This window comes from Myxine glutinosa, chromosome 1 (assembly GCF_964187855.1).
Source record: "Myxine glutinosa chromosome 1, kmMyxGlut1.1, whole genome shotgun sequence".
NCBI lineage: Eukaryota > Metazoa > Chordata > Myxini > Myxiniformes > Myxinidae > Myxine > Myxine glutinosa.
Window position 1 is genome coordinate 196,340,349 of NC_136261.1, and position 9,414 is coordinate 196,349,762.

The following is a 9,414-nucleotide window of genomic DNA, read 5'->3' on the forward strand; positions in this document are numbered from 1 at the left end:
GGCACGTTTAAACGCCATCAACAACGTCTGGCGAGGGCCAGACAGCAGGAGACAGAAGAACAGCGCCAAAAACGACTCAACAACTGGCAACCATCAGGCAGACGGCAGCCGGCCATTGCATGGGAGAAGGCTGCATTCAGCACATCTTGCTGAATCTACAGGTCGCACATTACGCTGTGAGAGGGATACTCTCACACCATTATCCCTTCCTGCAGAACAATGTCAGATGTTCTGATCACATGGTTCATGGGGTTTAAACCCTATGGCTGACAAAACCTCCCTTTTGTCTTTATGACAACACTTCGGAAAGACAATGTATTAATCCCAGCAGGCCAATGCCTCCCCCGTCACATGCCAGGCGCGCCGGCCATTGCATGGGAGAAGGCTGCATTCAGTTACAATCCGAACACTGACTACTCCTCAAACGTTGATATTGGCTCCATGTCATTCACCTGTCAGTTTTGCCATGCCTTGAAATGGAAGGGAGAAACACCAGGAATGTGTTGCAGGGGAGGCAATGTCCTTTTGCCTTCTCTCCAATCTCCACCGGAACCTTTGAAAGAACTACTTCAATCAACTACGACTCAATCCAGACACTTCCTGAAGGAAATCCGAAATTACAACTCTTCGTTCTAAATGACTTCGTTTGGAGCAGATCGCGTCGTCACTGAGCAAGGATTCATGCCTACATTCAAGGTGCAAGGCCAGGTATACCACCTCATTGACTCTATCCACCCTCAACCAGGTGAGCAACCGAAATTTTTACAAATCTATTTTATGGGTGACCACCGAGAAGAAGCTGCCCGACGAGGACAGAACTTCCCCAACCTACGCTCTGAACTAATCCTTGCCTTACAAGATATGCTCCACTCAAATAATGCGCTGGTCAACAGCTTCAAGTCGACATTGGAGAGAATGCCTTCACCTGATTACAAGGTCGTAATTCGAGCTGACAAACGTCCTCACGGAGAGCACGAACGTCGGTTTAACGAGCCAGTCAACAATGACGTTGCAGTTCTCATGGTAGGAGAGCAGTACAACAATCGCGACATCATCCTGCATCTTCACAACAACAGCACGAAGCGGATTTCGGAGACACCGATTCTATGACGCCCTCCAGTACCCTCTGATTTTCTGGAAAGGACAAGATGGCTATCATTTTGAAGTTGAACAAGCTGGCGGCCAGGGAAAGAAAGTATCTGCGAATGACTTCTATGCCTTCCACATCATGGTCAGAAAGAATTCCACGAATCATATCCTGCAGTGCCATGATCTGTTCCACCAGTTCATCGTCGACATGTATGCCAAAATCGAAAGTGAGAGACTCCTCTTTATCCGGCTCCACCAACGTCAACTGAGGGCAGAATCGTACGCACACCTCAAGGATGCTGTCAACAATGACGGAGATGTTCAGAACATGGGACAACTGGTCATCTTGCCATCCACGTTCACCGGAGGTCCCGGATACATGCACGAGCAGACCCAGGATGCAATGGCATACGTACGCAATTACGGTCGCCCCGACCTTTTCCTTACCTTCACCTGTAATCCGAAATGGGAATAAATTAAGCGAGAGTTGATGATCAACCAGCAGCTAACACATCGCCATGACATTGTCGCAAGGGTATTCCACCAGAAACAGAAGGAACTCATGCAGACGATTAAGAAGGGCAAAGTTTTCGGGACTGTCCGATGCTTCATGTACACCATTGAATGGCAGAAACGAGGCCTGCCCCATGCCCACATTCTGGTGTGGCTAGAAGAAAAGATCCACGCTTCCAATGTAGACTCTTTTATCAGTGCTGAACTTCCAAACCCTGATGAGGATCCAGAGCTGTTCAACATCGTCAAAACGCAGATGGTGCATGGCCCTTGCGGCCGGCTGAATCCATCGTCTCCGTGTATGAAGGACGGTAAATGCACCAAGCGATATCCTAGGGCATTTCTCAAGGAAACGCAGACTGGTCTGGATAGATACCCACTTTACCGGAGGAGAAAGCCTGAAAGCAGTGGATCTGAAACATCTATTTCAATTTCCGAGACCAGAAGCATAGACGTTGACAACCGATGGATTGTACCATACTGTCCACTTCTCTCTAAAATGTTCAAGGCTCATCTCAATGTTGAGTTCTGCAACTCAGTGAAATCAATCAAATACGTGTGCAAATACGTCAACAAAGGTTCGGACATGGCGATGTTCGGCCTTCAGAGGAACAAAAACGACGAGATCGAGTCATATCAGCTGGGGCGTTACGTCAGTAGTAACGAAGCTATCTGGAGAGTTCTCAACTTCCCTATCCATGAACGCTACCCAACCGTTGTACACCTTTCCATACATCTTGAGAATGGCCAGAGAGTGCATTTCACAGAAGGCAACGCAAGGCAAAAAGCAGCAGAACCATCAAGTTCAACTACACTTACCACATTCTTCCAATTGTGTCAACAAGACGAATTAGCCAAAACACTCATCTACAATGAAGTCCCACAGTACTACACCTGGGTGGTTGGCAGTAAGACGTGGAAAAGACATACACAAGGAGCACGAGTTGTGGGACATCCCGACATTCGCCGTTCAGATGCAATTGGACCAGTCTACACTGTACATCCAAACAATTTCGAATGCTTCTTCCTGCGCCTTCTACTCCATCATGTCAAAGGACCCATCTCTTTCCAAGAACTGAGAACATTCAACGGCCAGGTTTGCGACACCTTCCGCCAAGCCTGCCACCTGCATGGCCTTCTGGAGGATGACAGCCACTGGGATGCCACTCTAGGAGAAGCAGCAGTCTCACGCTCTCCAGCCCTGTTGAGAAATCTCTTTGCCATCATGCTACAAACTTGCGGTCTCTCCAATCCGGTACAACTGTGGAATAACCATCGTGACGATCTCAGCGGGGACATTCTCCACAGGGCAAGACAGGCTCATGCTGAAGCAGACTACTCCGATGCGATCTACAATGAAGCCTTAGTACTCATAGAAGACAAACTGCTTTCTCTTGAGGACATTCGCTGGAGGTCATTGGCCTTCCTGTAACACAGCGACAACAACAGAATCATCTGGCTCGGGAAGTACTCCGAGAGACTTCATACAACGCACAAGAGTTGGAAAACTACATCAATGAAAACGAGCCAAGACTGACAGTGGAGCAAGAACAGATCTACATGCAAGTGCTGGCGAGCATACACTCTTCTGAAGGTGGATTGTTCTTTCTGGACGCACATGGAGGCACTGGAAAAACGTTCCTTATGAACCTGCTCCTGTCAAAAATCAGGCAGAAAAAGATGATTGCTCTGGCTGTTGCCTCTTCCGGAATTGCTGCCACTCTGCTCCCTGGGGGCCGGACCGCCCACTCAACCTTCAAGCTCCCCCTCAACCTCACTAACACGGAGCAGCCAATGTGCAACATCTCCAAGTCATCGGCTGTCGCAGAGGTATTTCGGCAATGCCAACTCATTGTCTGGGACGAGTGCACAATTGTGGAGGTTCACCTCAAGGAAAGGAGAGAAGGACAAGGTCAGAGCGATAATGTTTTAATGAAATCGATTACGAACACATGTGGAGCGAGGCTCAGCAGCGAACAACTTGACACACAGCAGAAAACTACTGAGACACTCATGGAAAAATCAAGCAAATGAGCATTTCTTATATAGCCAAAAAATCAGATAAAAGCCTGCGCTGAAGACAAAGGAAAAATGGGCCTTAAAGACCCCAACCATTATCCCTTCCTGCAGAAGGCCAAACTTAGAATACAAAGATGTGGGAATAACATAGGTTGACCTTCTCAGGCTCTTTATCTAAACACATCAGGCCTGCGCAAGGCAAAAGGAAGCGTTCTCACAATAGCCCACACTTGGCACTAAAGCATATAACTGGATTAAATGATTGAATACATACAAATCAAAGGATATTCTATGAATTATATTCCTCTCAAGGTTAGTTATATTCTCTACTTGGAGGCAACATGAAAACTCCAAAGGATATATAATAAATCGTTCACTTTGTAAAGGAAATCGCTGTCAACATGTTTTCCCTGCACGTCGGCTGTGGTTCCTTATCTTTGTATAGCTCTAGCACATGCATCCAAGGTTTGTTTTCCCGAGCCGAGAAACCACATGTTTTCCAGAAGCCAAATCCAACTGGGTTCAAAGCAAGCCACAGTAAAGACATAATTATATATTTAATGTCAGATGTTCTGATCGCATGGTTCATGGGGTTTAAACCCTATGGCTGACAAAACCTCCCTTTTGTCTTTATGACAACACTTCGGAAAGACAATGTATTAATCCCAGCAGGCCAATGCCTCCCCCGTCACATGCCAGGCGCGCAATGCGTCACGCATGCTCTGGGAGGGATACCGGCCCCTGGTTGTGGCCGTCCGACATTTAACGCATAATTGTTAGCCATAATTCGCGACGAAGACCCCTGGTTAGGAGATAGCTGAGGCCCGGCCAGGGTCCGAGTCCACCCTTCTCGCAGCGTAGGTGCGACCCAGTCGCCGGCCAGATGAGGGGCCCTCCTTATGCAGGTGCGATCCTCGCGAATCAGGGCAAACAATCGACGTCCAATGCCATCAAGCCTTGTACATGTGATTGTTCTGCGGGAGAGAAAGTAGCACGTCCATCATCACAAATCTCCATCTCATAGTCTGCATCAGCGTCAGTATTCATAGTGTCGGGTGTCTTAAGTTGAGATGACCCCAAATTGCTTGCTACAGGTGGTGTAGGTGGTGGTGAAGGTGGTTCTCCCGGATATCCCGGATACATGTTTGCCAATCGCTCCTCACTACTTGCATGTAAGCAATAGTTCTTAAAGGAACCTACACTACGTAAATCATCAAAGGACTCCCAATGAAGAGACTCTAAAATCATAGTCGTCGTCGGAATCCCACGCGTCGGCATGCTCATTGGAGCCCTGCCAGGAATCGTAGACCTCCAAAGCCACATCCTCTTGCCATTAAATGTCCAGGCCGTCAACCCAATTGTGGGCGTCCGAGTCTTGCCATGAGATGGTAGAGTTAGCCGGTTCACCGAGGGCCTTTGGATCCTTCCCATGTAATGAGAGAAACATCTCGGTAGCAGCGGGTGATGTGGACCATCCTGTGAAACATTTTCTCACACAAATCATGATTAGGGATTTCATTATAGTAAGGGAAACATATGAAAATCTGTTAACTAAATTGTTACCAAAAAATTTCTTCACCAATATGTTTGTAAAGGTGTGTAATAACATGTGTTAAAATGTTGAAGGTCAACTCCCGTGGGAAACCCAGAAAAAAAGCTGTTGAATTCGGGTACCGAAAAATTATTTTCGAGAATTTTTATTTTTTTTAATCGGCCCTTAAGTAACTTATGAGGGGTCAAATAAGGGTTTTTCATGATTCTGAGTTGATTGTTAACATTTATATTTCACCACAGACACTCCTTTGTGGAAAAATAATTTCTAAATATATCTCATTTTCTACTTTGCAGGACATGGAGTCTAGCAATATGGATGAAGACGTTACTCCACCTGTGCTCAATTGCTTCATCTGTGCACGCTCGGATACACCAGCTGAAAGGCTCATACAGGCAACTCCAAAGGGATACTCGACTTTATTGAAACAAGCAGAAACTGTCGAAAATGTAACTGTTGTGGAACGTATGTAGGAGGCTCAAAAGGAAGGAAAACTGAGGTACCACCAGAAGTGTAAAAATGATCTGTACAACAACTTTGTTGCAACCACCAAGAAGTCAGCTCAAGCATCAAAGGCAGAGAAAGAGTCATCAAAGTTGAAGAGAAGACGCACTACTTGTGAGTTCAGTTCATCAACTGGCTGCAGTTCTAGAAGATCACAGTCAGTTGACCTCCTGTATAAGGATGTATGCATTCTTTGCAACCAACCAGCCCAGCTCTACAAAAATAATCCAGCACAAGCTAGAAAGAAATACAGAGTGCCAGATAATTTGACTGCAGATACACTGAAGGCAAGCTTGCTGAAGACAGCACGGAGTCGCGGGGATGACTGGGGCACTGAAGTCACTGGACGCCTGGAAGGGATCAACGACTTGGTAGCAGAAGAAACACTGTACCATTTGCGATGCAAACTTATGTTTGCGAGAGGTGACAGTTTGTCCAAGACTGATGAGGAAGGAAAAAGGAAGAGAGGACAGAGGAGTATTGATGAGGAGCGAGAGGCAGTTTTTATTGAATTCTGCGAATGGTTAGACTCAGAATTAGAGCATGGGGTAATGAACATGGACCAAGTCCATGAAAAGCTGCAGGAGTTTGATCAGTCACCAGAGAAGAGCCTTTCTTATTCAAAGCATTGGCTAAAGATAAAACTTCTAGAGAAATACGAAGACACCTTGTATTTCACAACACAGGAAAGAAGGGCAGATGTACTCTGTCTCAAAGATGGCACCGACAATATTCTGCGAGAGCATCATGCTAATCTTGACCATGGAGATGAGAAGACTCAGATCATAAAGACGGCACTCAAGTTCATATCCAATGATATTGCCTTGATTGATTTAGGTCCAAAGTCATACCCCACCACACACAGTATGACTGACATCGATAGTCAGCTGACACAGCTGCAAGCCTTCAGATGTTCTTGAGACCGATTGTCAAGACAGACGAAAGAGTTGCCGTTTGGGGGCAGAATTTTATTAAGGCCTGTCGACCTCGGTCTGGAGTATTGCCACACCAAATGGGGCTTGCCATACAACTTGATCATAGATTTGGGTCAAAATGGATGCTCAACAAGTTCCACTGGCCGGGATACACTGAGTCTTACACGGAGACACAAAACTACAAATACTGCTTCCTTAATAGTAGGAGTGGAGATGATGTTCCAGATACTTCTGGCACTCTTGACACCATTGTGGAGGAAACCGATGAACAGATCAATGATGAGGTTGCGGTTGATGCTGCGCTTGAGGATCAATCAGTGATGACAGCCAAAGTGCCAGCCAGTGAAAGTGAATTGTCAAGTAATGATCAGGTGGTCTTTATGGAGGTTGGGGAAACAAACAATGCAGTCACTCAGTTTGTTGGAGACAATATAGATTTAAACATTGTCTCTATTCACGGAAACACTCCCTTTCACTCAATGGGTTGGATCGAAGTCACCTCTCTGGCACCACCTTTGCCAGATCCACAGACAACAGCAGCTTTCCCCCGGGTGAAGTTGAAGGCACTCGACAAAGCTAAGATCCTGAGAGGAACTGAAGTAAAGATTATTCCATTTACGAACAGGAAACAGATAGGAACGAACGCGATCATGTTTCTCCCCCTCGCTGAGCTTTCCTCCTCCCTGGCTCATGATCAGCCACTCCTCACTCCAGGTGACACACTCTGGGCAGTGGGGTGGGTGATCAAAGCCAACGATCCTGAGTTCCCACACTCCAACTGGAATGGCTGGATGAAGAGAATCCATGCTAATGATGCAAAGCAGAGCACACAGATCGAGTTCCTCCCAGTTATTGAAGGAGACCCTAATGACCTCAACACCATCTTCACCACTCTGAAAGAGTGCATACGGCGCGCTGGGGTCGCTATAGTGACCTTTGATCTTCCGATTTGGCTGAAGGCTGTGAATATAATAAAGCAGGCAAATCTACCCGTCATTCTAAGGTTGGGTGGTTTTCACCTGCTGAAGTCTTATCTTGGATCAATGGGTAACATCATGGAAGATTCTGGACTACTAGATGTGATCCAGTTGATCTATCCTGGAAGTACGACAGCCAACCACATCATGGATGGAGGATGTTTTGACAAGGCAATCCGTGTTCACCTCCTCATCGATGCAGCCATCTATCAACACATCATGAAACTTGCCTTCACTGAGGAGGAGCGTGGTGACATGAAGACCTTCATGGAGAAGGTGGCTGATGGGAAGATGGGAGCCAGACACTCAGACCCAGTAGTGCCAGTGTTTGAGCAAAGGTTTGAAGAAACCTTCAAACGACTCGCAAAAGGAGGAAGAACACCTGCACTCTGGGTGGAGTACCACCACATGGTAGATGTGATCAAGGTCTTTATCAGAACTGAGCGACTTGCAGACCACAATGGGCATCTGTCCTGCATTGTTACCAAGATGCTTCACATCTTTGCCGCTGCAGGCCATCATCAGTATGCCAAGGGCGCACGGCTGTACTGTCAACTCATGAAGGAACTAGAAACTTTGCCTGCTTACAAAGACACCTTAGAACGTCTCACTGCCCACGGGAACCACGTTGTCCAAGCTGTAACCAAGTTGTCCAAGTTGAACCAAGCTATTGCAGTTCACGAGCTGTAATTGTCATGGAGATTGCAGCAACCGGCGATGCATCTGCAAGAAGAATGGGGTCACGTGCATCTCGGCCTGTGGAGTCTGTAATGGCATTACATGCAGAAACTGCAGTCATGATGTTGTTGAGTCTGAAGAAGACATAGACAATGACTGTTGAAACTTCTGACATTGTGAATGAGAAATAACTCTTGAGTATTATATATGTATGTGAAATAAAAGCACTTTGTGTGTAAATGTAAAAGTGAAAATATAAATGTTAACAATCAACTCAGAATCATGAAAAACCCTTATTTGACCCCTCATAAGTTACTTAAGGGCCGATTTAAAAAAATAAAAATTCTCGAAAATAATTTTTCGGTACCCGAATTCAACAGCTTTTTTCCTTGGTTTCCCACGGGAGTTGAACTTCAACATTTTAACACATGTTATTACACACCTTTACAAACATATTGGTGAAGAAATTTTTTGGTAACAATTTAGTTAACAGATTTGTGAAATATCTCATAAAATGCCCTTACTATTATGACCAGGGTGAGTACGATTCCCACGATTATGGCCAGGCCTGTTAACAGCCATTTTACAATGATTCCTGTCCATCCTCGGAACCAGGCTGCTATGTTGGACCATACATTATTGGCTTCTTCCCTTCCCCTTCGGCTATCCGTGAGATCCTGGGTAGTGGCCTTAAGCCGGATGATTGAGGCCTCTATTCCTTCCGAGTGATCCGGGATATATGTGCAGCATTTTCCATCGATTACCCCACATACCCCTCCATTTTCTGCCAACAACATATCTAACGCCACGCGATTCTGCATCACCATAGTTCGCATGTGCACTAATTCGTCTTTTACTTGTAGTTCTGCGATTCGGGTTTCGTTTCCAATTCGTTCCAGTACTAATGCAAGGCTATCTATTCGCCAACTATTCATAGTCACTCCCACCTGGGGAAAAAATGCTCCTAGCAGAACCTGCCACCAACGTCCGTCCAATTTTACTGTCCCATCCGGTTTCCAAAGAGAGAATCGTTTCTTCCTCTCGTGGGTAGGGGTATACCCTGTTTCATTAAAATGGTCTACCAAGTTTGCCTTGGGGAAGATGGACCCTAGATAACAAGTCCCTCCCCAATTTTCGGGCAGGTATG

The 9,414-nt window shown here is 46.1% G+C and overlaps 1 pseudogene; it reads left to right on the forward strand.

Moving 5' to 3' along the window:
• The first annotated feature begins 1,228 nt into the window (after positions 1–1,228).
• On the forward strand, positions 1,229–3,034 carry LOC144890765 (uncharacterized; annotated as a pseudogene).
• Positions 3,035–9,414: the final 6,380 nt, after the last annotated feature.